This window comes from Desmodus rotundus, chromosome 5 (assembly GCF_022682495.2).
Source record: "Desmodus rotundus isolate HL8 chromosome 5, HLdesRot8A.1, whole genome shotgun sequence".
Lineage (NCBI taxonomy): Eukaryota > Metazoa > Chordata > Mammalia > Chiroptera > Phyllostomidae > Desmodus > Desmodus rotundus.
Genome location: NC_071391.1, coordinates 42,291,995 through 42,319,852, shown reverse-complemented (window position 1 = coordinate 42,319,852; position 27,858 = coordinate 42,291,995). Strand labels below are relative to the sequence as shown.

The 27,858-nt window shown below is 40.4% G+C and overlaps 1 pseudogene; it reads left to right on the top strand.

Annotated features, from left to right (window-relative positions):
• The window catches only part of LOC128781029 (olfactory receptor 10A4-like), a 62,714-nt pseudogene that overhangs the window by 1,055 nt on the left and 33,801 nt on the right, over positions 1–27,858 (top strand).

Below are 27,858 nucleotides of genomic sequence, written 5' to 3'. Positions count from 1 at the left end.
ACACCCCTCCCCCCACAACCTTATCTCAGTTTATCCTGGACTAAAATTAGAACTACTCCTCTGAAAAGTCTCCCCTGATTTCTCTCCAAGGTTGGGCTTCACCTGTCCCATGGCACAATCTCAGCTTTATATTATCCAGGTGAAAAAGCTCTTTACGGGTAGCTCAACCCCAACATGAAATCATTAACCTGGACAGACTGATTTCACTGTCTGTGTTCTACTATACAAGTTTTCCCTCTTGTCAACCACAAGCAATTTCTCTTGTCTGTAAAGTATTCTGGCCTTCTTTCTATCTACTAAAATACTATTAAAAATCCAGTTTTAAAACTACCTTCTGGTATATTCAGCATACTCAAAATTTGATGATTTCTTTTATCTCCACTGTTAACACTATGTAAATACTTTATCCCTCTTAGGGTTTACCACAGTACCTCCTCATTAGAATACCTGCTTTGTCGCTGGCTGCTACCTTCAGTCAATTCTTAACACAGCACTCAGAGTGAGCCTTTTAAATTTAAACTTAGATCATGTCACTTAACCCTCCAATGGCTTTTCATACTACATTGCACTTAGGTTTTTAGTGATTATATTTTCCAAATTTACTCTGGTGAGCACACTAGTAAGAAGAAAAATAAAACAATTTTAAAAAGGACACTGCCTCCTACTATCAAAACCTACTGATACCACCTTAATTGTCTACTAAATGGTCTGGTTATCTCCATTCTCACTCATTCTCTTCCCCTAACTCTCCAACATATCCAGTCTCCACAGTATTGTTAAAGTCATCTTTTTAAAATGATAGTGTAGCTCCTTCATTTAAGCTTCCTTCGTGTTTTTCCATGACCAGTAGAAAATTTTAGCTTGGTATTAGGAAGTCCTCTAACCTCTCCTTCTGCTTTTCCACTTTGTACCATGACAGTGCCAAGCTACTTGTAGCTGGCTGTGTACATCATGTAATCTCATTATCCCATTTCTTTGCACAAGTCACACCCTCTGTCTCCTATCTTTTAACCTAGTTATTGAATATTTACTGAACATCTTGAATATACTAGAAAAGTATCATTAAAATTACCTAGTAGGAAACTTCACACATAATGACATTTATGGCTTTTCAACTCATGGTATAAAATGAAAAGTCTAAACTCCTGATAATAGAGGTAATTATAGTATAGCCCCACAATGGAATATCAAGCTGTGTTTTAAATGTTATATGCAAAAAGGTGATTTTTATTTTTCATGAAAATAAAGACACCAGTAAAAATATAAAAATACAGAAAAGTTTGAAGAAAATAAAGATAAGATAACCACAATCCATCCTATCAAAGAGACACACTAATAACATTTTTTAATATACCAAATCTTCCCCCAGGGAAATATCCATAAGAATACATAAATAGAATCTTACCCCATATGCAGTTCTATATTTTATACTTTTAATACCATAAGTATAGTCTTATCAAAATATTCTTGGAAAATATGTTTTAATGACTATATAACATGATATAAATGCATCATAATTTATTTGACCTTTCTTCTATTTGGGGGAGAGGGCAACATAAAATATACTGCAATAAATGTCTTGAACTTTCATTTCTCCTTGTGTGTGTTCTAATGTGGTTTAGAGTGCTTGACCCAAACCCACCACTTTCTTGGGAAACCTATTTGAACATCAGTCCTTAACAACATGTTACATACCTTAATCACCATCCCTGAACATATCTTAAGGGACCAGAATGAAAATCTGATACAAAAATAGCCAGTCCGAAGGCTTACCAGTAGCCTGTGGTTTAGCCTGGCCTCAAAGGTAGTTGTCCAGAGGTAATAATATAATTTGAGTCAATCATCTTCCCCCATTCAGAAATCTGAGGTGACCCAGAAGGAGGTTACAAGTTAGTAGTGGGTAACAGAATTGAAAAAAATATATTCAGGCATTGTTGGGAACTGCCCTGCCTGGTCTCAAAAGTGGTAACCCCTCATGGCTAAGGGCGAGTAAAGAGACCTTGGGACCATAAGCCACTAAGGAGACAAAGGTTATCTCCCTGGCAGGGGTGCTGCCTCTGTCCCCTTTTACTTCACCCTCCTTGGCTCCGGGTGGATGACTAGTTAGCCAATGACTGCTAAGATTCCTCAAGGGAGGAACCGACCTAAGACAGACATGGTCACAAAGGGACCCTCAGGGAAGGACTTGGGGGCTATAGAAAAAGGGGGTGATGGACCCTTGCCCCTTGGCTTTGACATGGCCTGAGTCCTCATTCTGTCTGCAAGAAGTCTCCTAATCTCTTGGCTGCCTTACTTCCCCTGCCTGACTTAAGCCTGAAACAATGCTAGAGGTGGGTGTGGCCCTGTGCTGGAATGGATAGGTTCCCTGGGGCGATCAGGCCTAAGAAAGTATGCATAAAATCCTGTGAAACCTGCTTTGCTAAGAATGCCCTCAATTTTCTGATAAGGGTCCAAGCATGAAATGAGTTTGTACCCCAAAGTTTTATAGCCCTTTAGCCAACTGACCCTGCCTCAGAATAAACCCTCATAGTTCTTTGGAATATTATCTATTGTTTGATCATTACTGCCTGACTGGTTGATGAGCTTTACCTGTATTCCTGTGCAAATTGAACCCAATAAAAACCCAATGAGGAAAAAGCTCCTGTCCCTTTGAGAGATCAGCCACCCTTCCTCCCCAAGCAGATCATGTCTTGGTAGACTTATTCTCATCTGTGGCAGATGGGGGATGGGGGTGGGGGGAGCTCTGTGGGTGGACCCCCCCCCCCACAAGGCATGTGATGGCAATTACAAGCATACATAGAGTGAGTAAACAGGAGGAGGTTAGTCTGTAGAGAGAAAGGAGGGTACCTAAAGAGAAATAAATTCTTGAAAGAGAACCTCATTGTCTGGCTTTGTAGAGCAAGTTCCCCTATTGAAGCTTCTCTCCTTGGATTTTTTTAAAATGGTATTTTAAAACATAATGTTATACAACTCTATTTTATAATGAGATAACCTAAGTGGATCTCTGTTCTTTGTGAATACAAGTTCACTAATAGTGTGTAGCTCTATTTCCATAGGATATATGGGTAGATATGAACTCACTGTAGAAAAGAGTGGCAACAATTTTAAGGCCCATGATTTGCCAAATAGCATTTTTAAAAACCCTGTATCAATTTTTCCTCAACATTAGTAGTATATACCTTACTACTATATACTTTAAATTTACCTTACTTGGTACTCTCACTGAAAATAGCTATTACAATTTTTAATAAAAGCGGTATTTCACTGCTTTAATCTGTTGATATTCTTTGCCATTTTTTACTAGATGTCCATCTATTAAATTTATAAAAATTCGTAACTGTCACAATCATGACAAATATTTTTCCTGTTGTTTACTGACTTCCATATGTTCTTAACCTGCAGTTTAAAGAACTTTATGTGATCAAATTCCTAGGTATTGTCTCCGAGTTTCTCCATTTTACCTAACTCAAAAAATGCATGTGTGTGTGTGTGTGTGTTTTCAATTATTAAAAAACCCACTTTAGTGAGTTGGGGTCCTTTTAGATTTTATATTATTTATTATTTTATCTTTTTTATTCTTTTTAAGTATATTTTATTGATTATGCTATTACAGTTGTCCCAGTTTTTTCTCTCCTTCATCTCCCCTCCGCCTTGCACCCTCAACACCCTCCAGCATTCCCCTACCCCCAGTTCATGTGCATGGGTTGTACATATAAGTTTGTTTTTTTTTGAAGTGTGTGGTGGGTTTTTTTGATATATTTATTGATTATGCTATTACAGTTGTCCCATTTCCACCCCTTCACTCAACTCCATTCTGCCCACCCCCTCCCTCCCACATTCCCCCCCTATAGTTCATGTCCATGGGTCATACTTACAAGTTCTTTGGCTTCTACATTTCCTACACTATTCTTACCCTCCCCCTCTCTATTTTCCACCTATCATTTATGCTATTTATTCTCTGTACCTTTCCCCCCTCTCTCCCCCTCCCAATCCCCTATTGATAACTCTCCATGTGATCTCCATTTCTGTGGTTCTGTTCCTGTTCTAGTTGTTTGCTTAGTTTTCTTTTGTTTTGGTTTTAGGTGTGTTTGTTAATAACTGTGAGTTTGCTGTCATTTTTACTGTTCATATTTTTTATCTTCTTTTTCTTAGGTAACTCCCTTTAACATTTCATATAATAATGGCTTGGTGATGATGAACTCCTTCAACTTGCCCTTATCTGAGAAGCACTTTATCTGCCCTTTCATTCTAAATGATAGCTTTGCTGGATACAGCAATCTTGGATGGAGGCCCTTGCCTTTCATGACTTGGAATACTTCTTGCCAGTCCCTTCTTGCCTGTAAGGTCTCTTTGGAGAAATCAGCTGACAGTCTTATGGGAACCCCTTTGTAGGTAACTGTGTCCTTTTCTCTTGCTTCTTCTAAGATTCTCTCCTTCTCTTTAATCTTGGGTAATGTAATGATGATGTGCCTTGGTGTGTTCCTCCTTGGGTCCAGCTTCTTTGGGACTCTCTGAGCTTCCTGGACTTCCTGGAAGTCTATTTCCTTTGCCAGACTGGGGAAGTTCTCCTTCATTATTTGTTCAAATAAGTTTTCAATATTTTGTTCTCCCTCTTCTCCTTCTGGCACCCCTCTAATTCGGATGTTGGAACGTTTCAAGATGTCCTGGAGGTTCCTAAGCCTCTCCTCATTTTTCTGAATTCTTGTGTCTTCATTTTTTTCTAGTTGGATGTTTCTTTCTTCCTTCTGGTCCACACCATTGATTTGAGTCCCAGTTTCCTTCGCATCACTATTGGTTCCCTGTACATTTTCCTTTGTTTCTCTTAGCATAGGCTTCATTTTTTCATCTAGTTTTCGAACCAATTCAACCAATTCTGTGAGCGTCTTAATAACCAGTGTTTTCAACTGTGCATCCGATAGGTTGGCTATCTCTTCCTTGCTTTGTTGTATTTTTTCTGGAGCTTTGAAGTGTTCTGTCATTTGGGCCATTTTTTTTTTTTTTTTGGTCTTGGCGTGTCTGTTACTTTAAGGGGCGGAGCCTTAGGTGTTTCCCAGGGTGGGATAACGCTGGTCGCTGCGCTGTGACGCTGCATGTGGGGGAGTGGCCGAGAGGGAGCAATGGTGCCCGCTCCTCTCTCCACCGGATTTCAGGCTTTCAGTCCGCTACCCACACAAATTGGGCCCCTCTGGTGCTGGTTCCGGAGTGGGTGGGCTTGTGGGTGGGCTTGTGCACACTCTAGGCCCCTGTGGTTCTTCCCAACGACCTCTCCTGTGAGGCTGGGAGTGTCTCCTGCTGCCGCCCCAACCCCCACAGGCGTTTTCAATCAGAGGTTTGAGGCTTTATTTCCCCCGCGCTGGAGCCCTGGGTTACGCAGTCTGCTTCGCTCCCCGCCGTTTGTCCGGTTTCTCTGTGCACGAGTGTGGGGCCCGCAGGCTCTGCTAGTGGTCAGACTGCCTGCCCCGTTCGTCCCACACTCAGCCGGTCTCCGTCCTGACACAGCCAAGCAAGTCCTCTCCGCCCTGGTGCCCGTCTCCGCCCCTACTACTGGTCTGGATGTACGTTTCTTTTTTATCTACTTGGTGTTGGACTTCCTTGCCGTTCGATTTTCTGTCAGTTCTGGTTGTGCGAGGAGGCGCAGTGTATCTACCTACGCCGCCATCTTGGTTCGTGGTCCATATAAGTTCTTTAGCTTCTCTATTTCCTCTACTATTCTTAACCTCCCCCTGTCTATTTTATGCCTGCCAATTTGTCTAAAGTGGTAGAACCTCCTTTTTTTAAAAGTGAAATCTTGTGCTTATATACAAATAATATAAATATGAAATTAAAGTTTTGGTTCTTGTTTCTGATACACCAGCCTTCATGAAACCACACAGAGGTTCTGGGAACATAACTTAAAATGTGCGTGTGTGTGTATATATATACATATATATATTCTGAGTCATGAGATGAGAACCTAATTTTATTTTTCACAAAGAAATAATTTTCGTAGTACTATTTACTGAATAATCCTTTCCCCAGTCATTGAGCTTTATTATATATAAAGTATATAAGCATATGTATTAAATATGTTGTAAAATCCATACATTGGTCTATTTCTAAGCTATTTAGTAGCTGAGTATTGTGAATATTTTTTCAAATGTACAATCAAATTCTCCATATTTTTAACTTCAGTATATCATTTCCTGTATGTTAAGACAATCATGTTACTCTTTCCTGTAATCATTTCTGCTATACTCCAATGTCTATTAAAAGATTTTGGAAATCTCTTTATTTCAGTTGTCATTGAGATTTTGATGAGATTTGAAATAAATCAATAAATTTACTTAGGAACTTTCCCTCTAAAAACAAGTAAGACCTCTATTCAAGTTCTCTTTTAATTTCAGTCGTGTTTTGTTTTTCATTATTTTCATCCTACATTTTTATTTGTTCCTTGTTTAGACATTTTAGTGTTTTTATAAACCATATTTTTCTGCCCATTACATTTTCTGATTATTGCAAGAGTTTAAGAAACTATTGATTTTTGTATTTTTTACCCACCTTAATGGGTTGAATTAATTCATTTTAACTTAATTAAGACATATTGTAGACACTCCTTTATGTCTGCCTAATAAACTTTAGACTGTTCTTTTTTATTAATAAATCAATTTTGAGCAGTTAATCAATTTATCATTTTGCTTTAACCTTTTCCTTTTTATAGCATATAAGTAAATTTTTTAACACAGTCAAGGGTTTCAAAACTTTTAAATGGAGTATTTAACCTATTTTGATAAATTTGGATTTCTGTCTCTTGATCCATGTTCTCTATTTTTTTTGCAGGGGAGGGGTATGTTTTTGTTTTAGGTATTTTTTTTTCTGTCTTTTGCTATAGGGACTGATTATTCTTTGATTTTTACCACCTCCTGTTTTGAAGGTATATTTTAGTTTTATTAGTGGCAGTTTCTAATATTGTAGAAAATACATTCATTAGACCTTTTATTAAAGTCAAGAAGCAAATGTAGTGAGTCCTGCTACTTAAGATCAGATATGTGGCACACTTCCTTTTGCTGTCCTTTCCCCACAAAGTTGCTGGATTTATCGAATAAAAACCAGCATGCCTAGGTAAATTTGAATTTCATATAAACAAACAATTTCTTAATCCAAGTGCCATGCAGTATTTGAAACATACTTACACTAAAAAATTATTAATGTATTTCTGAAATTCAAACTTAACTGTTTTTTTATCTGACAACTCTACTCTCCCACCCAAACTTTATATATAACCTGCTTTTATACTTAGCATTTGTATATTAAATATTTTTTAAGATTTTACTTGTTTTTAGAAAGAGGGGAAGGGCAGGAGAGAGGGAGAGAAACATCAATGTGTGGTTGCCTCTCATGCTCACCCCTCACGGGGGACCCTGCCCACAGCCCAGGCATGTGCCCTAGACTGATAATGGAACTGGTGACCCTTTGGTTTATAGGCCGGCACTCAATCCACTGAGCCACACAGCCAGGGCTGTATATTAAATATTTTCTTGCACAACTATTTAACATTTCTTAAGTTTTATAAACAAATTATTCAGACTTAATGGCATTTTGGCTAATATTTGTGCTCATCGCCAGTCTTTTAGTATCATGGCCACATTCTTGAGCTCTTTAGAAAAAAGGCACATGTATGTTTTCTGTTTTCTATCTAATTTGTTACCTGCACATATAAAAGACAATGTAGTTAATTCAAAAAACTGTAGATAACCTATTTTTTAATCTCACAATTCCAAAGGTGTTGTTCCATTGTCTTTCAACATTTACTATTGCCAAGATCTTTATCCATCTCCCTTTTTAATTTTGTGGAATTTTTCTTTCTGCAATACTTGTTTTCCCCAGAAATCTAGTGAGCAAATGCTTTTAGCTCAGGAACAACTTCTTTGATCATTGATTCTATTCCAAGTGTTCTTTTATCTTCCTTAGAAACACCTTTAATTCTTACATTGGAATCTCCATTCTCTGTGCTTCATATCTTTTCTCTCATTGTTCCCAATTCATTATCATTTATTTATACATTTAAAATCATCTCATTTATTCATTACAGTGCTTGATATTCTACAGTGTCAATTCTACTCCTTATTGCCTTTTACTTTGATATGGTGTTTTAAATTTCCCGTAGTCCTTCAATTTTATATTTTTCTTATCTTAGAAGTTTTTCTATACTACAGATTTCTACTCTAGTTTTATTGATTTCAAGTTTTCTGTCATCATATTGAGGACACCAATTTTTAAAAATTTCTTTAGGAGATCAAAGTAGCTCATTTTTAGGGCAATGGGGTTCTAAGTCTTTACAATTATATTCCTTTCTTGAATATAATTGGTACTGCAATTTCCTCTTATTTCCCTGCAATTTCCCCTTGGTACTGCAATTTCTTCTTATTTCCCTGAGCAGGTCTACTTGTTTTCTTGGGAAGTGATATCCAAAAAATAAATAAATAAATGTCTTGTGTGTGTGTGTGTGTGTGTGTGTGTGTATATATATACATATATGTATATACGTGTGTGTGTATATATATACCTAACTATATTTATATACACCTATATACCTATATATATATAGTTAGGTCTTATGTATATGTATTGAGTATTGTATATTTCTATTGAGTTTACTCCATTTTTAAAATGGCACATGCTCTCTTCTCACATAATTAGCTTGAGTTAATATTTACACATAGCTCTGAGATCAATTCTGCTTCTAGCAGATATTTCTCTATTTCCACTATATTCTGCTGAGATTCTGTTGATATTTCCACATGGGAAGTGATATGAAGAAAATGTTATTGTATCCTTATTGCCTCTGCATGGTTGTAGCTTTGGAAGGAAATACAGAGATTAGAAAGAAGGATGGGGGGCAGAACAGCTGAACATCTGGGTGGAATTTCCCATCAGGAGATTCTTTACTTTTTTAGTCTTAGGCCTGTTTGCAGGCTTAACCTCTATGAGGTTAGCAGGGGCCAAATGTGCTCACACATCAGACTTCAACCTGAAAATTATTTTTTCCAGCTTTATTGATATATAATTGGCATATAACATTGTACAAATTTAAGTAGTACAATGTGATGATTTGATACAAGTATATATTGTGAAATGTGTACCCCAGAAGTTATTCATCCTATAACTAATATATATATTATTTATAATGTATAATATTGTAATAATATGCATTATGTATACAGATGTATATGTATATATATCACAGTATTATTCATCCATATAAAGGAAGGAAATCTTGTCATTTGTAATGACATAGATGAACTTTAAGGGTATTCTACTAAGTGAAATAAGACAGACAAAGAAAGACAAATACTGTATATCTCATTTATATATGGAAAATAAAACATCAAACGTGCTAATGCTTTATACTTGTATTTTTCTTTTCTTTATGCTCTGTGATTAACACTGAGTATTACTCAATACTTGAGCCCTTGGCATATCTCTTAATACTAGAGTGTTCAATGCAACTGCAAAATACCTGTATCCCTGGATTATATTTACCATCACTCCCATCCTTTCCATCCACAGCCACAATTTATTTCAAAATTTATGGTGAATCAACTATATTCCAGACCACAGGCTAAGAGTTGTGGTACATAAAATGTAAATAAGACATATGCTCAGTCTTCAGGAAACTCATAACCTAGTGGTAAGGACACAGCTTCATCTTCTCATCCCTGAAAAGTTAAGATGCCATACCTATTCCTACATTATATACTAGCTTCAAAAATGGGAATTTTGAAAGTGCAATCATCATTCATAACCTTAGCCTTAGTTCTTTCTCCTCAATGCCTGCCTCATATTCCACTCATTGTGCACTGGACCCTCTTAGCCCCAGACCTTTCTGCCTATCCTTTGATCTTTTCTACCTTCACATTTGATGCTCTGCACACTTGAGCGGAAGATTAGCCTCTCACGCATGGATTGCTAATTGGTCTCACTGCCTATAGTCTCTCCTTTAAAGATTGAATCTGACTATTTTAATCCCCTACTTAAAACCCTTCCATTGTAACCATCATTTACACAATAATGTTCAAGTTATTTAACAACATGTATAAGTACTTTATGACCTGTCACTGCTATCACCAAAACCTTAACTGTTGCCACAGCCTTCATTGTATTTTATACCCTGTAGCTCTTGCCAGATAGCGTGTGTGTTACCTCTGTAGCTTTACTCACGCTGCACGGCTAACTCCTAGTGAGCCTTCAAGTCTTGGCTCATGTGGCGTCTCCTCACGGAGACATTAGCATCCTTTTTGTCCTTTCCTCTTCATTGTTGGTGAGTTCCTCTCACTACTGTTCCAATTCCATATTTTAACAAATATAATTACCAGTATTTTTGTCTCTCCTTTTGACAATAGTCCCTGTTATAGTGTCTGCTTTAGTAACTGATTATTAAAGGTATTATAATGGTTGTATGGATGCATGCATAGATGGAAAATAGAGAAAGGCATGTAATGGGCAGAATAGATGAATAGATTATGGGAGTGCAATATAAAGAAGGCAGAATGCAAAAAGGAGTTGTATAGAAATGATCAGAAGCAGAGAATTTAAATGCATTACCAAAGTACTTGGCAGAGTTGGAATAATGTGTAAGGAAAACAGGCATCAAATGTAGAAGAGTAAATAGATCCACAAGGACCAGATAAAACATGAGGAAACTAGATTACATGCAGAGGATCTTCTGTGGATAAGATGAATGATATTTGGTAGACTAAATTTGCTATATAGACAACAGATCCAATGAGAGAAGATTAGGTACAGATAACTATGATATAGAAAGGACAGACTAAGAATGGGCGATCATAAAAGGTGTAGGGAGGACAGACAGAGTATGAATAAATAAAGAGACCAGGTACAAGTAAAAAGATGAAAAGCAATGTTGATCTGCAGATATGAAAATGTTGAGCCCTGGCTGATGTGGCTCAATTAGTTGGAGCATCATCCCATAACTGGAAGGTTGCAGGTTCAATCCCCAGTCCCAGCACATACAATCCCCTGTCTGGGCAACCAGTCGATGTTTCTCTTTTACATCGATGTTTCTCTCTTTCCCTTCCTCTCTCTCTAAAAAAGCAATGACAAAATGTCCTCAGGTTAGGATAAAAAGAAAACTGTTGATAGAGGTTTGGGTCTTATTAGGTGTAGGGAGGAATAAAAATATGAATGTACTGGACAGAAAATAAACATGAGAGAACTGACCACTTTACGAGGCATGTAGCCAGTAACAGAATCCACTCACTTTATTCTGAAGTCTTTGACTCAAGGTCCTCCTAAGTGATGAGATTGGTTTGAAAAAAGACGTAGGGAGTGTATATAAAAGAAAGTTGAAGCATCAGGAGAAAGAAAGGTGCTGCAGAGACTCCACCTCTTCTTCCTGCCATGATCAGAGAATGCTGCCAAGCAGGAGGTTCTTTTATCTTGCCCCTCCCTCCTGTAGTCCCTATTTTTCTCTCCTCCTATCTGATGCTTTGGGATGGCTCTGAAGCTGGAGCCCAAGAGACCAAAAGAGATACAACGGAAAGGAAAAAAAAAAAGACTAGGGCAGACAGAGTCTTTGGGAAAGGGTATGTTTGGCAAACTTAGGGAATAGAAGTTTACTAGGAAAGTTACAGGAAAGAGAGGGTGCCACAAAAATCTCATGATCTCCCTTGCCTTCTCCTTCCTTGTTAGTCCACTTTTCTTTCCCTCCTGACACATTCCTGCTCAAAAGAGAACTTTTGGCATTGGACCAGGCTAATCTGTGTTTGTATCCTAGCTCAGTCATTTAATCTTGGGCATTTTATTTAACCTCTTAGAACCTTAAATTCATAATCTATCAAATGGGATTAATATACCTCACAGAGTTGTTGAGAGGAATCTATGTTATAAGATATATGAAGTGTTTGGAACATGATGGCGGTTCAACAATACTAGACTGTTCCTTCCTTTATCTTCTGCATCTGTGTGGGTAACATCCCTCAATGATGTCATAGAAGGAGCACTGAATTGAGAGTTAGGTTTTCTTGGTTTTAGCTTCATGTTTGTAATTTATATTTTGTTTAATCTACGGTTTTGTTACATATAAGTTTATTTTCCATAAAATAACATATATTACAGGCATTTTGAGGATTAAATAAAACACAGTTTGTGAAAGGTTTGGCACAGTACTCAGTCCATAATAAGCAGTTGAAGTAGAGGCTAATTAACATTGTGGGCTTCATAGTCACACTGCTCATGTTCAACTACACGACCTTGAGAAAAGTATTTAAACTCTGTGTGCCTCCCTTTTCTTATCTGTAAAATGGAAATAACTCTAATACTTCCCTTACGGAGTTGTGAAGAGTAAGTGAATATATGGATGAGAGTTTCTTAGATCAGCATCTGCAACAGAGTATTTCTCAGTAAATGTTAACTGGTATTCAAGAAATTTTTGTTGAATCTGAATCTGTTGAGACTGGAGAGGAATTATTTGTGGGAATATTTGAAGATGTAAGAGAAGGGTCTTTGATATTCTGAAATGTAAGAGCAATTCTCGTAATTAGGAGGAAACAGTTCTCATTTTAAATCATCAGAACAAAGTAAGTTATGATGGGGCAGTTATCTGGATCGTTGTGCTTGTAAGCCTCACTGATCGCATGATAGGAACTCCGTGCTTCAGGCATGGAAAAAACACTCAGGAAGTCATGGGGAAGTAACCAAGACAGAGGAAATGATGCAGCGGTGAGGAGGGACAGAGCTTAAAAGAGTATCTGCAAAGCCCTTAAAATAAAAACCTACTTTTGGGTAAGATCATGTACCAAAGACATTGTAGTAAGCCTGATATGGAATAAAGTAATAGATGCATAGACATACATATTATTGATATACTATACTGTTAGTTGAAAAACTACCAAAACAAGCAGCTGGTTGAATTAGCATTGATTAGTTGATACGGTAGTACTGTTTAAATAAGGAATGTTTGCAGAAGTTGAGATTTACTGAGGTTGATGTCAGTTTGCTTTTGGTGATTATTACCAGTCAACAGATCACATCAATAGGCTAAATAGAATGAGCCATAATCGTTTCTATATATACTGTTTAATCCATTTGATAAACACCCTTGAGGATAGAGGGAATACATCTTTGAAATAAATGAGTAAGTAAGTAAATAAATAAAATAAAATACAGGTCCAAATTCCTTTATCCAAAACAAATGGGACACTTGGAATGTTTAGATTTTATGAAGGTGATTCACTGCATGCACCATGGTTTCCTAATATCTCTGGAGTGTTTGGAAGCAGAATTCTATAATCTAACATGTGAATGTCTCTATGATTATTTTTATGATGTTGAATAAATAAAAGCAATAAATAATCTCATATCAGTTCATAACAAATTTTGTCATCCAGTGAGTTTAATCCTCAAACTTAGGCAAAAATGATTAATTTCCAAAGTTGCTTGGGTTTTGGAATTGCAGGTAAAGACTTGTGGAACCAATATTTGTTTAAAATCAAATGTATATAAAATGGGGAAATACTAGATATTTTCTTATTAACACAGAGGATGGCAAAAATATTCTTTATCCTAATTATTCCATGTTGCATAGGCAGTTTTTGTGAATACATGAAAGAAATGCATAATAAATATTGAAAAGATAGATACAAAAATATTATCTGCATACATGATTGTGCTCATGAAAAAAATATGAGTACTAAACTAAAAGCTATTAGATAATTGTAAGAAATACTACAGAACAATTCCATATACCTTTGTGGTTTCCTCCAGTGTCACACAACTATAGTCCATTATCACAAACTGGATACAGGCAGGCCACAGAATCCTCATTGTGCCCTTTTATAGGCAGACCCACCCATTTCTATCCTGCCCTGATTCTTTCATTAAACCATGGTGACTACCACCTGTTCTTTAGTTCTGTAATTGTCATTTCAGAAATGCTATACGAATGGAATCATTTGCAATTGGCTTTCTTCACATAGCATAATTTTCTGGAGATTTATTCAGGGTGTTGTGTGTATCAGTAGTTCATCTTTTATTGCTAGATAGTATGCACACTATGGATGTAATTCAGTTTGTTTAAACGTGCAACAGTTGAATCAGGACATCTGAATTGTTTCCAGTTTAGGCTATTATGAATAAAGCTGTTACAAACATTCATGTACAGGTTTTCATGTGAACACGAGTTTTCATTTCTCTGGGATAAATACACAGGAGTGCAATTGCTGAGTCATATGTCAACTTCATGGTTATTTTTAAAAAATTTATATTGTTATTCAATTACAGTTGTCTGCATTTTCTCCCCATCCCTCCACCCCACCCCAGCTGAACCCACCTCCCTCCCCCTTGATTTTGTCCATGTTCATGCTTAATTTTTAAATGAAACTTCCAAACTCTTTCCAAGAGTGTATATAACATTTTACATTACTAACACAACAAATGTATGGGATATAGTTTCTCATATCCTTGCCATCATTTTGGTGTTGTCACTATTTCTTATTTTAGACTTTTTGGTAGATATGTAGTGGTATCTTATTGTGGCTTAACTTGCATTTAGCTAATGGCTATGAAATTGAATATCCTGTAGTATCTATTTGCTTCCTACATATTGCCTCAATGAAATGTCTCTGTTTTTGCCCTTTTTATACTTGGGTTGTTGTTGTTGTTTTAATTATATTTTATTGATTATCCTATTACAGTTGTCCCAATTTTCCCCCTTTACCCCACTCCACCAAACCCCCCTATTCCCTCAGGCGATCCCCCACAATTGTTCATGTCCATGGGTCATGCACATAGGTTCTTTGGCTACTCCCTCGCCTGTACTGTATGTTACATCCCCATGGCTGTTCTGTAACTACCTATTTGTACTCCTTAATCTCACCTCTTCACCCATTCCCCCACACCTCTCTCCCATCTGACAGCCATCAAAATTCTCTCCATATCCATGATTCTGTCTCTGTTCTTCTTGTTTGCATAGTGTTTTTTAGATTCAATTCTTGATAGATATGTATTTTTTGCCATTTTATTGTTCATAGTTTTGATCTTCTTCTTCTCCTTGAATAAGTCCCTTTAACATTTCATGTAATAATGGTTTGGTGATGATGAACTCCTTTAATTTTTTCTAGTCTGGGAAGCTCTTTATCTGCCCTTCAATTCCAAATGGTATCTTTGCTGGGTAGAACAGTCTTGACTGTAGGCCCCTGCTTTTCATGACTTCGAATCCCTTCTAACCTCTAAAGTTTCTTTTGAGAAATCAGCCAACAGTCTTATAGGGACTCCTTTGTAGGTAACTAACTTCTTTTCTCTTGCTGCTTTTAAGATTCTCTCTTTATCTTTAACCTTTGACATTTTAATTATGATGTGTCTTAGAGTGGGCCTCTTTGTATCCATCTTGTTTGGGACTCTCTGTGCTTCCTGGACTTGCAAGTCTATTTCCTTCACCAAATTAGGAGAGTTTTCTTTCATTATTTTTTCAAATAGATTTCCAATTTCTTGCTGTTTCTCTTCTCCTCTGGCACCCCTATGATGTGAACGACGGACCTCTTGAAGTTGTCCCAGAGGCTGCTTATTCTATCCTCATTTTTTGGATTCTTTTTTCTTCTTGTTCTGATTGGTTGTTTTTTGGTTCTTTATGTTCCAAATCATTGATTTGATTCTTGTCTTCATCCACTCTACTATTGTTTGCCTGTAAATTGTTCTTTATTTCAATTAGTGTATCCTTCATTTCTGACTAGATCTTTTTTATGCTGCTGAGGTCCTCGCTAAGTTCCTTGAGCATCCTTATAACCAGTGTTTTGAACTCTGCATCTGATAGATTGTTTATCTCCATTTCATTTAGTTCTTTTTCCAGAGTTTTGATCTGTTCTTTCATTTGGGCCATGTTTCATTTTCTCCTCATTTTGGCAGCCTCCCTGTGTTTGTTTCTATGTATTAGGTAGAGCTGCTTTGACTCCATGTCTTGGTCGTGTGGCCTAATGTAGTAGGGGTCCTGTATAGTCTAGTGGCACAGCCTCCCCTATCAACCAAGCTGGGTACTCAAGGTATTCCTTCAGTGTGGGCTGAGTACACCCTCCTCTTGTAGTTGAGCCTTGATTGCTGCTGGATGGTCAATGGGAAGGATTTTTCTAGGCCAGTCAGCTGCATGAACTGGCTGTGACCACTGACCACCAACCTCTGTGCTCCATGGAGGATCATCTGTATAGGGGCAGGGTGGTGGTGATGTGACATAGTCTGCAGTGGCCCATTGGGTGCGCAGGCTCTGGGGTTTCCTGGACGGTGCAGGGCATGGTCAGCCCCCACCTGTGTTTGCCCGAGGCCACCCTGCCTGAGCTATAAAGCAATGTGAGATGGCTGCTGCTTGTGCTGGGCTTGGAGATTCCCAGGTGAAGCTATGCTATGAATCTAGGCTGGTTGCTGCTAGTGCTGGGCCTGGGGGCTCAGTGAGGCCAGCTGTTGCTTGTTTGAGAGGAATAGGAAGTTGTGAAGCAGGAACCAAGATGGGCCATTCATATGTAAAAGAAGCTTTAGGTTGGGTGGGTAGAGTGGAGTCTCTGGGGATCTCCAAGGCAGGGCAAACAGTATTAGCCAGGTTGAGGGAGTCTCAGATATCGCACCAGCTTTCCGGCTTTGTGGCTTTGTGGCTTTGTGGGAGGAGGGTTCAGAATAGGGACAACAGCCTCTGCTCACCTTGATGCCAGGCACTTCAGTTTCTCCCTGTATGCCACTGGCATCTTTCAAGCTGCTACCCCAGTGCTGGAGCTCAAAGGGAGTGAGTCTGCCTAGGTGAGTCCATGTGTGGGTTCCTTAAGAGGAACTGCTTGGGGTTCCAGACGTTTTTTCCACTGACTCAGTCCCCAGTGGTTTTTGCAGCCAGAAGTTGTGGGGGCTTATTGCACTGGAACCCTGGGCTCGGGGACCTGGTGTGGGGCTGGGACTCCTCTCTCCCAAGATATCCCTCCCCAATTTTTATCCACCACAAGTGAGTGTGAGACCAGCCTGTTCCGCATCTGTGCCCCTCCTACCAGTTTTGTTAGATGTGGTTTCTTTATTTCCATAGTTGTGAGACTTACATTCAACTCAATTTCTGATGGTTCTGAGTGATGGTTGTATATTTTAGTTGTAATTTTGATGTGTTTGTGTGAAGAGGCAAGCCATGAATGCCTACGCCACCATCTTGACCACAGTCCTCATCATTGTTTTTTTAACTGGTGTTTTGAGAGTTTTTCAATATATTCTAGAGCCTAGCTCTATATGGCTTGCAAATATGTTACTCCAGTCTGTAGTTTCTCCTTTGATCCTTTTGAGTCTTCCACAGAGCAAAAGTTATCAATTTTGATTAAGTTTAATTTATCAAATTTTTCTTTTCTGGATTTTTGGGTGTGAATTCTGAGAACTTTTTTGTCTAGTTAGAGTTCCAAAACAATTTTCTCTTATGTTTTTCTATCAAAATTTTATAGTTTTGCATTTTACATGTAAGACCATGATTCATGTTGAGTTGATTTTTGTATAAGGTGTGAGACTTGGGTCAAGGTTAGCTTTTTTTTCATCCATGGATGCTCAAGTCTTCCAGCACTATTTGCTGAAAATGCTTTCTTTCCTCCATTGAATTACTTTTGCACATTTTTTTTCAAAAATCAGTGACCATATATCTATGGGTTTTTTTTAGATTCTCTATTCTGTTCAATTGATCTATGTGTCTATGCCTCCATAAATACTACAGTCTTGATTACTGTAGTTTATGTGATGCAATGGAGGTGTTAGCTAACTCCATGGTGGTAATCACATTGCAATATATAAATGTATTAAGTCAACACGTTGTACACTTTAAACTTACAGAATGTTATATGTCAATTATATCTACACTTAAAAAAAGAAAAATGGAAGAAAAAAAGAAAAGTCTTTTATATTTACCCATGCTTTTGTTTTCTGTGTTCTTCCTTCCTTCCTATTGTTACAAATGTCTTTTATCATTTTCTTTCACTTTAGAGGACTTTCTATAGCCATTCTTTAAGTGTATATCCTCTTCTCTTATTCTCTTTGCTGCCCTTCACATGAGACCAGCTAGATTTCTTGCTCATTCCTGAAAGATATTTTTACTGGTTGAATATGTTACTTGATTCAGAGTAGACCGTTTTTCTTTAGTGCTTGAAAAGTAGTGTGCTGGCCCTGACCTCTGTGACTCAGTTGGTTGGACATCATCCTGAAGCAGGGTGCAGCCAAGAGGAGGGCCCCAAGAAGGGATTTGTAATGGGGTCCAGGACTCGGGGTGTCCAGGAAACATTAGAAAAATGTATATAGGATGTCCTCACCCCTACAGGCCTGAGCCAGGGGGGATGGGACACATGGAACAGGGCCATTCAGAGCTGTTTTGGGTAGCAACAGCTTTGTAGCTAACCCCAGGCATGGTCATTTAACATATCTATAGCCTTTAACTGGTTTCATGGATATGTTAAATAGCTGTGGTCCTACCTTGAGCCTTGGAGATGGGAGTGGCTTCCACCCAAGATGGGACTGGGAAGCAACTCCCCCTGGTTACAGGGCCTGCGTGAGAGCTTGGAGATGATTGGCTCCAAGCCATGGGGCCACACCTGCCCAGACTTACTATGGCAGCCCAGTAAAGCTGGAAGAATACAGGGATGCTGGCAGGTGTAGCTGACTGTAGGAGGAGTCGGAAATGGGCTGCAAAGGAAGATGGGAACTGGGATTTAAACCTAGGCCCGGCAGCCATAGGGAAGAGGAGAGACCATGTGGCTCTGAAGGGAAGAAGAGACCATGTGGCTCTGAAGGGAAGGAGAGACCATGCGGCTCTGAAGTAAAAGAGAGAGACCATGTGGCTCTGAAGGGAGGAGAGACCATGTGGCTCTGAAGGGAAGGAGAGACCATGCGGCTCTGAAGTAAAAGAGAGACCACGCGGCTTCAAAGAGTAGGGAGGACCACAAGGTTATGGGGGAGAAAGAAGAGACCATGCAGCTCTGAAGGAAGGAGTGAACCACGAGGCTCTGAAGCAAGTAGATAGATAGAGGTCCATGTGGTTCTGAAGTGGGGAAAAGGACCACGCGGTTCTGAAGGAGAGTAAAGAGGACCACGAGGTTTTGGAGTGCTTCTTCTTGCCACGCGGCTTAGGCAGCAGGAGAGACTTTGCAGCCATAGAGAAAGGGGAGAAAGGACTCTTGCTGCTGGGCCATGAGAAGGTGCCACATGGCTTTGGATTAACTGGAGATCGCAGCAGCCACACAGCTGATGGTGCTGGGAGCCTGAATCACGGACTTCTACTTCTTTTCCTGAGACACGGTACCCCGGACTGGGCACAGGGAGAGGGAAGGACTGTGCATCTGTGGGTATTCTAGAGGACTTTAGTATCTTACTGAAGACATTAGGTCATTATTCTAAGTTTGTGTAACTTTTGAATAAACAATTCCTTTCCTTTTCACCAGTCTCTGGCATTGAGAGACGTCTTTCCTCTGGCGGCGGGCATTGCGAACCTAGCAGGTGGGCGAGGGGGGAAGGAACCTCCAGAGACAGAAAGGCGGAATCCTTTCTGTAATAATTTATCGTGAAGGAACCACCCCCACCCTCCTGCTCTGTAACAGTTTTTGGCGACCCAGATGGGACGCTAATTGCCCGTGGCAGACCGACCCCCTCAGGTGTGGGAGAGTGAGACTTCGGAGTTTTCCCAGTCTCTGAGAGTTTTCTCTGCCCTCCTGAGAGCATCGGCCGCCTAATCACGCCCGGAAAGGTGAAAAGGAAACGAAACGGAGCAGGGAAGTGACTTGTTTCTGAGCACTGCTTCGGGATAATGGAGTTGTGGGTGATGGTTTGGTTGGTGTGCTGCTCCCAGTTACTATGTTGCTTCCAGGCTGCCCCTGGCTGCTCACTTACAGGTTCAGTGAGCCCAGGTGGCACTAAGGGAACTTGTACTCAGGTGTGGGGAGGAAGCAAGCCCCTATGCTCTGTAAGCCGAGCCTGCATGAGTGCTGGGGATTGGATACCAAGTCATGTGGGTGCGTCACCATTTTGGGTAAAATGGAGGATGAGCCACGTGAGTGCCCCACCGTGGAGGACGGGTCAACCTTGTGCATCTCCATCTTGGATGATGAGTCACCTGAGAGTTCTGCCACCTTGGAACTGGACAAGGTGGTGGGCTGAGGGTTGTCTTCAGATTATGGGCTGTGTGTTGCTGCTGTGTGGGCACTGCACCAGTCAGGTTCTCTGTGCAACTGGCTCTGATAGGAATAGCTCTGGTTCTGAAGGTCATGGACTGGGGTCCAAGGGTGACCATCTGATTTATAGGGTGTTTGCAAGGTCTAATCTTCAGAAAGCTACAGGATGTCCCTGTGAATTTAGGGACTTTTAGTGGAAGGTGCCTGCAGTGATAGGGACTTTTGGCTGCTGGATACTGAGTTTAACTACTGAGTTTAAGTACAGTCCTTCCCAATGTGGGAAAGGAGCAGGGATTAAAAGGGAATTGTGGTTAAATCTGGATGGGCAAAAATATGTAGAAAGGTTGTGAAAGTTTTAAACCTGGGGGAAAGGAAACCTCAACTACTTGTTTTTTTTTTTGGTTTTATGGGAATGTGGTTTCATTTTGTTTCCATTTCTGATCAGAAACCCCCTGCAACTGAAGACCTAGTGAAGGTCGCCTGTAACCGGTTGGGGAGAATGCGTTTGCCACTTGGGACCTAGGAAGGGTCAGGCAAAGGAGCATGTCTCTGCCAAGAGACCGGACGTGAAAGGCAAGTCTGTGCCACTGGTTGTGTTTCTGATCAGAAACCCTCTGCAACTGAAGACCTAGTGAAGGTCGCCTGTAACCGGTTGGGGAGAATGCCTTTGCCACTCGGGACCCAGGAAGGGTCATTTGGGGCTGATAAGTGTTTCAGCCTGAGGCAAAGGAGCATGTCTCTGCCAAGAGACCGGACCTGAACGGCATGTCTGTGCCATTGTTTCTGTTTCTGATCAGAAACCCCCTGTACCTGAAGACCTGTTAGGGTCACTTGTAACCGGTTGGGGAGAATGCCTTTGCCACTCGGGACCCAGGAAGGGTCATTTGGGGCTGATAAGTGTTTCAGCCTGAGGCAAAGGAGCATGTCTCTGCCAAGAGACTGGAACTGAAGGGCATGAAAGTTTTGGAAAGAAATTATGTGGGGTTAGTAATGGAAGGTATAAGGCACAGAAATGCAATCTTGGTGGATATCAGAAGGGAAAGGATTTTCCATCGTACTTGGTATTTTTCTCCCTACCTGATCCCTCCAGAATTTGGCATTCTGAAGGAGTGAGTGATGACATAAGGTTTCTCTGCATAAATCCACTAAGACCAGTCATTAATGGTGGTTTGTTAACCTGTACTTTGACTGGAATGTCACGCCTGAAGGAGGCATGTCTGGGTTCTGGTCGTCACCAGGAAGCCCTGAGGAACTGGGATTGACTTGTGAAGCTAGCAAAAGCCCACGAGAAGAAGCCTGGTACCTTGGTTGGTTGTGCGGTTCATAGCAGTCTTTCCAGGGAAGGAACGGAGGTTGCTTTCCTGAAAGATGGCTAAAAAGGAACCTGTAGGCACAATGGAAGCCTCAAGGATTTGAGGGAAACGACTGGTACAGGCGAAGCCAGGTGGCGGATGTGTGGCTCTGCTTCTGTGCCCGGAGGGGCGGACTGAAAAGTCAGTCTAAAGGTTCCCTGTGTGAGTTCCAGCAAAGCGAACTTAAAGATCATAGGTGATCTAGGCTGCTCTTGGTATGTTTATGCAAACAAACAGGCAAAACTAAAAGTTGGACTCAAAGTAGTCACTTTAATAACAACGAGGGTGATCTTAAGGAGAAAAATCATGGTCTAAGGAAAATCACAATGCTCAGTATTGGATATCGGAATTGTGCAGCTAACTGACTTGGAAGTTTGGTTTCATTTGAAAGTTGAAACTGGGTTTGTAACATCACTGAAGATGTTCAATTTGCAGGCACGAAGGGCCTGTCAAATTGCCATTGTTAGATGGCATTGCAGCAAGGGGCCTTGCAACTGAATGTCTTCCCAAAAGACAGTCTCGCAGGCACAGAGACTGGTTTAGGGATTGTTGAGTGAATTAACCTGTGTGTTCTTCTGTTTTCATAGGACGTAGGCCTATGACCTCATTACCTGAGAGAATGGTTGCAATATAGGCCTCACTTAAGGAGCCCACCTTCATCATCGCCCCCTGAGACTCAACGGTTTGGTTGAACTAGGTGGTTGGGTTGGTGAAGGGGTCGGGCAGTCTGTAGGCTTCACTTCAGAGCTGATTTTCCCTTTTCTGTCCAAATAGCCTGGACAGAAAGGGCCCAGGGATCTGAAAGGAGGGAAATCCTGATATTCCCCTCAGCCGAGCGAAGTGTAGTGAGCCACAAGGGTTTTGGACAGGTGTAGCATGCTTGTACACCTTCCTCTAGATAAGCCATTCTTTACCTCGGTGCCTGCCTTTGTTATTTAGTGATTATGATTTAATTGTGCCTTCCAACTCTCTTGCCAAATCTGTCACCTCCAGAATACGACGAGGATGCCAGCTGTCCAGTAATGCCAGCCTTTGGACACCGAGCCTGCAACTTCGCAGCGACAGCCAACTGACCTGGATTCTGTGAGGTCCTTCCCCTTACAGGAAGGACTCCCTCCATGCTGCACCCCCCTTTCAGGGTACCACTGACCCAAGGTTAGGTAGGACGACGTCCATTTCCAGCCGGAAGCAGTTACAAGAAGACGAGACCTTCGTCCATTGTCCTTTATATGATTATAAAGTGGTTGTAAATCTGAAAGGAGGGATTGAAGCAGGGTGCAGCCAAGAGGAGGGCCCCAAGAAGGGATTTGTAATGGGGTCCAGGACTCGGGGTGTCCAGGAAACATTAGAAAAATGTATATAGGATGTCCTCACCCCTACAGGCCTGAGCCAGGGGGGATGGGACACATGGAACAGGGCCATTCAGAGCTGTTTTGGGTAGCAACAGCTTTGTAGCTAACCCCAGGCATGGTCATTTAACATATCTATAACCTTTAACTGGTTTCATGGATATGTTAAATAGCTGTGGTCCTACCTTGAGCCTTGGAGATGGGAGTGGCTTCCACCCAAGATGGGACTGGGAAGCAACTCCCCCTGGTTACAGGGCCTGCGTGAGAGCTTGGAGATGATTGGCTCCAAGCCATGGGGCCACACCTGCCCAGACTTACTATGGCAGCCCAGTAAAGCTGGAAGAATACAGGGATGCTGGCAGGTGTAGCTGACTGTAGGAGGAGTCGGAAATGGGCTGCAAAGGAAGATGGGAACTGGGATTTAAACCTAGGCCCGGCAGCCATAGGGAAGAGGAGAGACCATGTGGCTCTGAAGGGAAGAAGAGACCATGTGGCTCTGAAGGGAAGGAGAGACCATGCGGCTCTGAAGTAAAAGAGAGAGACCATGTGGCTCTGAAGGGAGGAGAGACCATGTGGCTCTGAAGGGAAGGAGAGACCATGCGGCTCTGAAGTAAAAGAGAGACCACGCGGCTTCAAAGAGTAGGGAGGACCACAAGGTTATGGGGGAGAAAGAAGAGACCATGCAGCTCTGAAGGAAGGAGTGAACCACGAGGCTCTGAAGCAAGTAGATAGATAGAGGTCCATGTGGTTCTGAAGTGGGGAAAAGGACCACGCGGTTCTGAAGGAGAGTAAAGAGGACCACGAGGTTTTGGAGTGCTTCTTCTTGCCACGCGGCTTAGGCAGCAGGAGAGACTTTGCAGCCATAGAGAAAGGGGAGAAAGGACTCTTGCTGCTGGGCCATGAGAAGGTGCCACATGGCTTTGGATTAACTGGAGATCGCAGCAGCCACACAGCTGATGGTGCTGGGAGCCTGAATCACGGACTTCTACTTCTTTTCCTGAGACACAGTACCCCGGACTGGGCACAGGGAGAGGGAAGGACTGTGCATCTGTGGGTATTCTAGAGGACTTTAGTATCTTACTGAAGACATTAGGTCATTATTCTAAGTTTGTGTAACTTTTGAATAAACAATTCCTTTCCTTTTCACCAGTCTCTGGCATTGAGAGACGTCTTTCCTCTGGCGGCGGGCATTGCGAACCTAGCAGGTGGGCGAGGGGGGAAGGAACCTCCAGAGACAGAAAGGCGGAATCCTTTCTGTAATAATTTATCGTAAAGGAACCACCCCCACCCTCCTGCTCTGTAACAATCCCACAAGTGAAAAGTCACTGGTTAGGTGCTGGGTCAGGGTACATGGGTGTGTTGCAGGTTTGATCCCCAGTCTAGGCACCTTTGAGAGGCAACCATTGATGTTTCTCTCCCTTTTTCTCCCACCCTTCTCCTCTCTCTAAAATTAAATAAAATCATTTAATTTATATTGTTTTCAGAAATTTGTCTCTGAAATGTCTTGTGTATTTCATTAGGCTTATCCTATTCAGGATCTACTCAGCCTCTTGAATCTATAGATCTGATTTTTGCCAAATTTGGGGATTTTCAGCCATTACTCTTCTGAGTACTTTTCAGCCCCATTATCCTGCTCCTCTCCTTACTGGATTCTGATAACTTGGATGTTAAAATCTTTTGTGACAATCTCACTCTATTCTTTCCTCTTTCCCTCCATTCTGATGTTGACCCCATACACTCAACATTTTTGTATCCTTATTTTTTTTTTAGGTTCCAAAATTTTCATTTGCATCTTCTTTTAATGATCTATTTCTTTACTGAGACCTCCTTTGTCTTCATTTTAAGTGTGTTTATAATTTTTCCTTATGATGTCTACTTTAAAATCTTTACCTATAATTCTGACACTTCTATAATCTCAGTTTTGGCATCTCTTGATTGTTTTTTATCATTCAGTTTGAGATATTCCTGTTTATTGGTGTGATGAGTAATTTTCTGTTGGAATCAGCATATATTGGATATTCTGCTATGAGATTAGGATCTTATTTACACCTTCTGCTTTAGCTGGATTTCTTTGACATTTCTCCTATATGAATAGGAAGGGCCCAGCCTTGTTACTTCCAGGTGCAGGAAGAAGGCTAGGTTTATTATTCACCCTCCATTGGCAACCAAATGTGGAGCTTCTCATTACAGCTGTGAAGGGATCAATTACAGCTCCCTGTTGCTCTACTGATACTTTTCTGGGAGGAGTAAGGGTTAGTTACTGCTCATCATGTGGCCTCCTCTGACACCACAATGGGTGGCCTCTTACTGCTGGATGGTGGTGAAAGTCCTGAGTCTCCTCCAGGCAGGGGCACCCTGTTACTGCTGGATGGGGGTGGAAATCCAAGCTCTTTACTGACACCTGGTGGCAGTGGGGCAGTGGTGCTCACCACCTTCCAGAGGAAATAAAATTTTTGGCTCTAACCAGCCTGGTGAGGGTGGGGGTCTAGACTCCCCACTCATCCTTTGCTATGTGGGTAGGGATAGGACCACAGTTTTACTTTTTTTAAAATTTGGTTTGGCTGAAGTAGAGCAGTTATGGCCCATTCTGTCTTCCTAGGTTGCCCTCCTTCTGGTCATTTGGCAAGAGAGAGCACACTTTGCTTGGAGCTTTTTTGTTTGTGTGTAGTTAACATATTCAGACTTCTGGCTTCTTCAACAGCAGGCCTGAGATATATGAAGCCAAAAGCAAATCCAAGTCATTATCATCTCACACCTTGGGCCATGAGGATATGAAGATCCTAGTTCCTAGCTAAATTCTTTCTTTCACCTTTTAGTATGTATGTATATATTTATTTTTCAGGGTTTAGTTGTGCTTATAGACAGAGTCAGTAAAAGTGGCCAGTCAATTCTTATAGCAAAAATAATATCGTGTTGTGAAATTTATAGAATATGCATAAATAAAATGTATGCCAACAGTAATACACAGAGTAAATTTTGCAGACATAAAGATCACTATATAATGATTCCCTAAGTACATTATAGTAATTGTTATAAAGTTTTTTCAGTTTAAAAATTAACTTCTGTTAAATTTGTGCCTTTACCACATACATGCTATTTTATAATGTTATAAGTTCAAAAATGAAATACCAAGATATATTTTTTCCAGATGTTAAAAGTAAATTTTACGAAAGTATCAGTGTTTGAAAAAATAGAAATCTTTACAGGAAAAATAAAGACAAATTGGATTATCAAATATATTTCTGAAAAAATAGGTGGAATCTTTAATAAAAAAGAAAGGTAAGATTTCCTTATTTTTTATGGCTGTGTAGTATTCATCATGTAAACGTACCACAGTTCTAATTCCACTCATCTCCTGATGGATACTTAGGCTGATTCCAAGTCTTGGCTATTGTAAATTGTGCTTCAATGAACATAGGGGTGCATAGGTCCTTTCAAATCAGTGTTTTGGGTTACAACCACATGGATGGACCTCGAGGGTATTATGCTAAGTGAAATTGGCCAGTCAGAGAAAGACAAGTACCATATGATTACACTTATATGTGGAATCTAATGAACAAAATAAACAAACAAAGTGAATAGAGACAGACTCATGGATACGGAGAACACACTGACAGCTGTGGTGGGGGAGGGTTGGAGAACTGGGTGAAACAGATGAAGGGATTGAAGGAAAAACTCATAGACACAGATACCAGTATGGTGATTACCAGAGGGAAGTGGAGTAGGCGCAGGTAGAAGAGGGTAAAGGGGGAATAAATGGCAACAGGAGAGTAGACTATGGGTGGTGAACACACAATACAATGTACTATAGAATTGTACACCTGAAACTTACTCAGTTAACCAATGTAACCCCAATAAATTCAATTTAAAAATTTTGTTAAAAAGGCATCCTAGTATCAACAGAATATAGCATAAATACATCATCAAAGTAACAATATTTCTACCTTTGTGTAAAACCATAACTGATAAGTTTCAATAACAAAAAATATGGCAAGTGAAACAACCTCAAGAATATGTTACAAATGAATATACTTTCTGCCAATCTAGCTATGCAGCTATATTATTTGAATATTAAACAATAGGATATTTGTTGAAAAATACCTCTTTAAATTAAGAAATTTTAACTTTCCAGATGACAATACAGAGGGCAGGACATATTATGTTACCATTTACCCTTCTTTTTTCTCTAGAGTAATGATATATCCCTGCAATGCTGAGATCTACCTTGACCACAGGACTTTCTGTACCTCTCCTCTGTGCAAGAATTTTATATCTCTTCTCGATAAATTCAGATTTATTCACATAACTTTCTTGGTCCATGAAATGTGGGTGGAAGTGTGTGTCCTCTCTGAATTGAAGCTTTAGCAGCTGTCTTGTGGTTCACCATGATAAGGACTAACTGGAATGGCCCTGGCCAGATAGTTCAGTTGGATAAACTATCATCCCCATACACCGAAGTTGTGGGTTGGATCCCCCATCAGGACAGAATCAACCAATGAATGCATAAATAAGTGGAATAACAACAAGAAAAAAAACTTGGGCTCTCTCTCTCTCTCTCTCTCTCTCTCTCTCTCTCTCTCCCTCTCCCTCTCCCTCTCTCCCTCCCTCAAAACTAAAAATTAATTTTAAAAAAGACTAACTGGAATTTTAATAAAACACAATCAGTCTGGAAGGTCTGTGGGAGGAGTTAGGGCTTATGGAAGTCTCCTCTGCAATCACAAGAGTAAACAAGAACTCTACCAGATCTCTAAGCTCATAATAAAGCATTATAGTTCTACCTTCCTCTTCCCTTAACTTCCTCTTCCCTTGGTTAAATGTCTCTTCATCTTGGCTTGCCAGGCAGAGTGTGCACATGGCTTGCCACAATTGCATGTGCTGGGTTACAACGCTTTTATCCTGCCCCCACAATAAATCCTTTTTGGTGACAAAACATTTATTCAATATTAATTTTTAGTCAACACCACCTCTCTATTCTTCCTCAGGCATAAAACATTTGAGATAGCAGCT